General features: G+C 43.0%; 1 long non-coding RNA gene across 3 annotated transcripts; it reads right to left on the bottom strand.

The window, feature by feature from the left end:
* Positions 1-3,837: 3,837 nt before the first annotated feature.
* Positions 3,838-5,094, bottom strand: LOC126583824 (uncharacterized). 3 transcript variants are annotated; one of them, XR_007609841.1, is made up of 5 exons: positions 4,961-5,094; positions 4,780-4,877; positions 4,599-4,696; positions 4,418-4,515; positions 3,838-4,242 (listed from the first exon to the last, which is right to left on the bottom strand). It is a non-coding gene; the product is annotated as an uncharacterized LOC126583824 (long non-coding RNA). The 3 variants fall into 3 exon arrangements; XR_007609839.1 differs by having other exon boundaries at positions 4,418-4,696; XR_007609840.1 differs by lacking the exon at positions 4,599-4,696.
* Positions 5,095-5,989: the final 895 nt, after the last annotated feature.

Genomic DNA, 5,989 nt, shown 5'->3' with positions numbered 1-5,989 from the left:
ATGTGGTCCTTGTTAAGAAAAATCCGACCAAAGAAAGTCTTTTGCTTCAAAAGGTCTTGTGGAGAATGTGTGTTGACTACACCGACCTAAACAAAGGGTGTCCGAAAGATAGCTTCCCTCTTCCTCTTATTGACAGACTTATAGACTCTACGGCCGGGTGTGAACTCCTGAGCTTCATGGATGCTTACTCAGGATACAACCAAATCCTCATGAACCCTTCGGATCAAGAACACACAGCCTTCACTACCGACAGAGGACTATACTGCTATAAAGTCATGCCTTTCGGCCTAAAGAATGCAGGAGCGACTTATCAGAGACTAGTCAACTCAATGTTCGCCGAGCAGATTGGGAAGAGCATGGAAGTTTACGTTGATGATATGTTAGTCAAGAGCAAACATGCTGACCAACACATCACCAACCTATCTGAAACTTTCACTATTTTGAAGAGGTATCGAATGAGGTTAAACCCCAACAAATGTGCCTTCGGCGTAGGCTCTGGCAAATTCTTAGGTTTCATGATTAGCCAACGAGGCATTGAAGCTAATCCCGAGAAGATCAAAGCAATCCTCGACATGAAGGAACCGGTAACTTCAAAGGACATCCAGAGCCTTACTGGCAAGGTGGCAGCCTTAACCAGGTTCATTTCTAAGGCCACAGACAAATGTGCTCCCCTTTTTTAAAGCACTTAAGGGAAGTAGGAAGTACATTACATGGACTGATGAATGTGCCGAGGCATTCAAAAACCTCAAGGAGTACATGAGTAAAGCCCCTCTACTCTCCAAGCCCGAGGTAGGAGACATTCTCATTATCTACCTATCGGTATCAGCTTCAGCCGTAAGTTCCGTTCTCATTCGAAAGGATGGGAATATTGAGCGACCTGTCTACTACGCTAGCAAAGCCTTACAAGATGCGGAGACACGGTACTCTAACATTGAGAAATTGGCTCTGGCATTGGTCATGTCTGCTCGAAAACTCTGCCCTTACTTCCAAGCGCACTCCATCATCGTGCTTACCAATTATCCTCTTCGACAGATACTCCAAAGTCCTGACACTTCAGGGCGAATGATCAAATGGGCAATAGCGTTGGGTGAGTTTGACATCTCCTACCAACCAAAGCCAGCTGAGAAGGGCCAAGCAGTAGCAGATTTCATCGCCGACTTCACATATCCTGTTGACATTGCTTCTACACCTGAAGCAGTAGCTTCATTACCATCGGAAGCTCAGAAAGTAGAATCAACGACCTCAGCATGGAGTCTGTATGTTGATGGCTCATCCAACCAACAGGGCTGTGGAGCGGGACTAGTCTTGACTACGCCCGACAAAGTAGCAATGGAGTATGCTCTTCGTTTCAAATTCAAGGCATCAAACAATGAGGCCGAGTATGAAGCCCTTATAGCAGGATTACGTTTGGCCAAACACCTCGGGGTTAAACAAATTGATATTTTCAATGACTCCCAATTAGTGGTCAACCAGGTTACCAACAACTTTGATGCTAAGGACAGCTCCATGGCAGCATATCTTGCGCAAACACAACTTTTGCTCAAGCACTTCCACTACCAGATCACCCAAGTTCCTCGAGCGGCAAACAGTCATGCATACGCCCTGGCTCGCCTCGCCTCAGCTGTGGAAGACAAGATTGGAAGAAAAATTCATGTCGAACTGTTGGCAACACCAAGCACCATGGCCGCAGAAGTATGCAACTTACAACGGGGGGATAGTTGGATCACCCCGATCTATAATTTCCTTGCTCATGGCACCCTCCCAAATGATAAAGTCCAGGCTAAGCAAATTCGATACAAGTCTACCCGCTACCTGATCATCAATGATCAACTCTATAAGCGAGGTTTTAGCCTGCCATACTTAAGGTGTCTTACGCCTGCCGAGGCGGAAATCGTCCTTCGGGAAATACATGAGGGAGTCTGTGGAGATCATGCTGGATCTCGGTCCCTAGCACACAAGATTTTTCGCCAAGGATATTACTGGCCAACACTCCACCAGGATGCCATCAAAGTATCCCGCTCATGTGACAAATGTCAACGATATGCGGCTATTCCTCATTCCCCTCCAGAGCCTCTTACTCCTATGATCAGCCCTTGGCCCTTCGCCCAGTGGGGACTTGATTTGATCGGCCCAATGCCGGCAGGGAAGGGCAAAGTCTGTTACGCAGTCGTTGCAGTGGACTACTTCACAAAGTGGGCCGAAGTAGAACCCTTGGCAACCATTACTGAGGCAAAGATAGAAGACTTCGTGTGGAAGAACATCCTTTGTAGATTCGGCATTCCCAATGCGATAGTCACTGACAATGGGCGACAGTTTGACAACAAGAAGTTCAGGTTGTTCTGCTCTAAGTTCAACATCAACTTATGCTTTGCCTCTCCAGCTCATCCCCAGTCTAATGGACAAGTTGAGGCCATCAACAAAATAATCAAGCGCACTTTGAAAACCAGCTTGGACAAAGCTAAAGGCTGTTGGCCAGAATTTGTACCCCAAGTTCTTTGGTCATATCGCACTTCATATCGGACTTCAACAGGAGAAACTCCATTCTCACTTGCCTTTGGCACAGAGGCGGTTGTCCCAGTTGAGCTCGAGCAAGCAACATTCCGAGTCCAGAACTACATTCAAAGTGAAAATGACAAACAACTCACCCTCAACTTGGATTTAGTCGAGGAACACAGAAACCAAGCTCACTTGAGGAATGTCGCCTACAAGCAGCGCATCTCCAACTATTATGACTCTAGGGTCAAGCCTCGTTCTTTCAAAATAGGAGACTGGGTCTTAAAGAAAAGATTACTCTGCGACAGAGTCCCGAGTGAAGGCACATTTAGTCCAAACTGGGATGGACCGTATGAAGTCATTGGCATCAGTCGCCCTGGCTCTTACACACTTAGAAGCTCCGATGGCAAGACCCTTGGCCATCCATGGAACGCTGATCACTTGAAGTACTACTACAAATAGACTCACGATGTACAAGTGTTGAGCTATAGCCGTTCGGCATCCTATGTAATGAAGGCCATTTGGCAATGAATTCAATAAAGAGGTAATTTAGCCAACTCAGCCCTCACTCTTTTACATTCATAGCAAGCGATGCCGGAACCCTTCTCAATCAGAAAGCAATCTGTCTTCCACAGTCACTACAAAACAAGCAAATGAAGACCGTGTCAAGCGCCAAAAAAAAAAAAAAAAAAAAAAAAAAAAACAACTTCATCCAAAAAGCTTCACCCGAAAAGCTTCACCTCCAAAGCTTCACCCACAAAGCTTCACCTAAAAAGCTTCACCCAAAAAGCTTCACCATCAAAGCTTCACCTAAAAAGCTTCACCCAAAAAGCTTCACCTAAAAAGCTTCACCCAAAAAGCTTCACCATCAAAGCTTCACCTAAAAAAGCTTCACCCAAAAAGCTTCACCTAAAAAGCTTCACCCAAAAAGCTTCACCATCAAAGCTTCACCTAAAAAGCTTCACCCAAAAAGCTTCACCTAAAAAGCTTCACCCAAAAAGCTTCACCATCAAAGCTTCACCTAAAAAAGCTTCACCCAAAAAGCTTCACCCGAAAAGCTTCACCTAAAAAGCTTCACCCAAAAAGCTTCACCCGAAAAGCTTCACCTAAAAAGCTTCACCCACAAAGCTTCACCTAAAAAGCTTCACCCAACAAGCTTCACCCGAAAAGCTTCACCTCCAAAGCTTCACCCACAAAGCTTCAACACCAAAGCTTCACCTACAAAGCTTCAACACAAAACCTTGCTCCAAATAAACAAATTTTGTTCACAAAACCCAAGATGCCCTTGAACTTGTACAAAAACACTTGTGTAACCATAAACATTTTTTGTTTTACACCCACAAGGGCCCAAAATTTTCCTTCTTATTTATTCACTTATATATGTTCCCAAACATATTATAATAGATCCAACAACAAGCCAAAGTCCCAAATTTCATAATGGACAAAAGTACAAGCAATTCATCAATAATGAAGGTGCTACAAAAATTGGAATCTGCCCCAAAATAGAAATCCAACCCAAGAGACTTTTTCTCTCTCTCCCTCTTCCGCCTCCTTTCATCTATCAAATTTCTGCAACCTCTGCTCTTCTCCAATGGAGCTGAATTTTGGACACCCTATAGTTCTTGAGCATATGAACAACTTTCAAGAAGGAACCATTTCTGTTTGAGCGACGGAAATTAAAGTGTTGAAGCTCCAAACATGATAGTCGGCTTCTTGCAGATTTCGAAGCTGTTGTGATGTTTTGAAGATCTGGAAATATTTAACCGTTAGTTCATCCTGAATTTTTGATATGTTATGAAAGAGTCGATGAGGAACAACTTCAATGAAGAAAGCATACCGATCTGAACAAGAGAAAATGGAGTTTCAAAGCTCACAACAAATCTGACGGGTTGACAGACAAATAATAACCAGTCATTCATCATACCTGAATTTCTTGAGTTATACAGCTCCGAGGGATCTCAAATTTGGATATGTTGTAGTTCACAAGCTGAGGAACAACTTCAATGAAGAAAGCATACCGATCTGAACAAGAGAAAATGGAGTTTCGAAGCTCACAACAAATCTGACGGGTTGACAGAAAAATAATAACCAGTCATTCATCATACCTGAGTTTCTTGAGTTATACAGCTCCGAGGGATCTCAAATTTGGATATGTTGTAGTTCACAAGCTGAGGAACAACTTCAATGAAGAAAGCATACCGATCTGAACAAGAGAAAATGGAGTTTCGAAGCTCACAACAAATCTGACGGGTTGACAGAAAAATAATAACCAGTCATTCATCATACCTGAGTTTCTTGAGTTATACAGCTCCGAGGGATCTCAAATTTGGATATGTTGTAGTTCAAAAGCTGAGGAACAACTTCAATGAAGAAAGCATGCTGATCTGAGCAAGAGAAAATAGAGTTTCAAAGCTCACAACAAATCTGACGGGTTGACAGACAAATGATAAACAGTCACTCATCATACCTGGATTTCTGGAGTTGTACTGCTCCGATGGCTCTCCAATTTGGATATGTTGTAGTTAAGGAATTAACGAACAACTTTCATGAAGACAACTTTGTGATTCGACCTACAGATGATGGTGTTATGTTGAAAAACAATTCCGGTTGTTAGGGGAAATGAAAAACAATTCCACCAAAGAAACATCATTATGATGTTTCATCATTATGGTGTTTTCATCATTATGATGCTTTCATCATTATGATGCTTTCATCATTGTGATGCTTCCATCATTGTGCTGCTTCCATTATGATGTTAATGCACCAACGGTTACACCTTCTGCAATTCCACTTATTCGGGCCTAGCAACCTTCATCAACAAAATCTATGAAGAAAAAGTCCGGGGCTACCACTTAGAAAACAAAAGAATGAAGTTTTGGTACTTACGACATGGACTATTAGCAAGACACCTCATTCGTCAACTCCCTCGACTAGAGACTTGGGGGACTCCCACCATATGCTACTACGCCTTGGTACTCAAAAGTTCGTGACTACTCAGTGACTTGGATTTTTCAAGTCTCCAACCGAGAAGTTTTCCTCACTCGGGAAATTAAGGGAACACTACCTCAAACTACATGCTTCACTCACAAAGCTTCAACAATACAGGTTTCAACAAAAGCAAAAATTCAAAGAACTTTATGAAGAAGGCTTTGGTGTATTTAACACAATATGTTGAAATGAAGCAAAGCTTATTTATTAATATTTTCGATAAGCCACAAATATGTACATATACATGAGTCAAAATAAACAAACAAAAGGGAGCCTTCACAAAGGTTGCTTAGGGGAAGTCTCAGCAGTCGGTAGAGCCCCAGAAAGAGAAAGCACCGGAGGGTGGTTATCCGGAGCCTCAGTACTTGACAAAACCCCAGAAGGAGGAGGCATTGGAGGTTCATCATTTGAAGCTTCATTACCAGGTACAGCCCCAGAGGACGAAGGCAATAAATGCCTTTGGAACAAACCCACAAACCGCTGATGATCAAGTAAAACCTTACCATCA

Source organism: Malus sylvestris, chromosome 9, assembly GCF_916048215.2.
Source record: "Malus sylvestris chromosome 9, drMalSylv7.2, whole genome shotgun sequence".
In the NCBI taxonomy this organism is placed as follows: Eukaryota; Viridiplantae; Streptophyta; class Magnoliopsida; order Rosales; family Rosaceae; genus Malus; species Malus sylvestris.
Note: the sequence above shows the minus strand (reverse complement) of the source record. Positions and strands in the feature narration are given on the sequence as shown.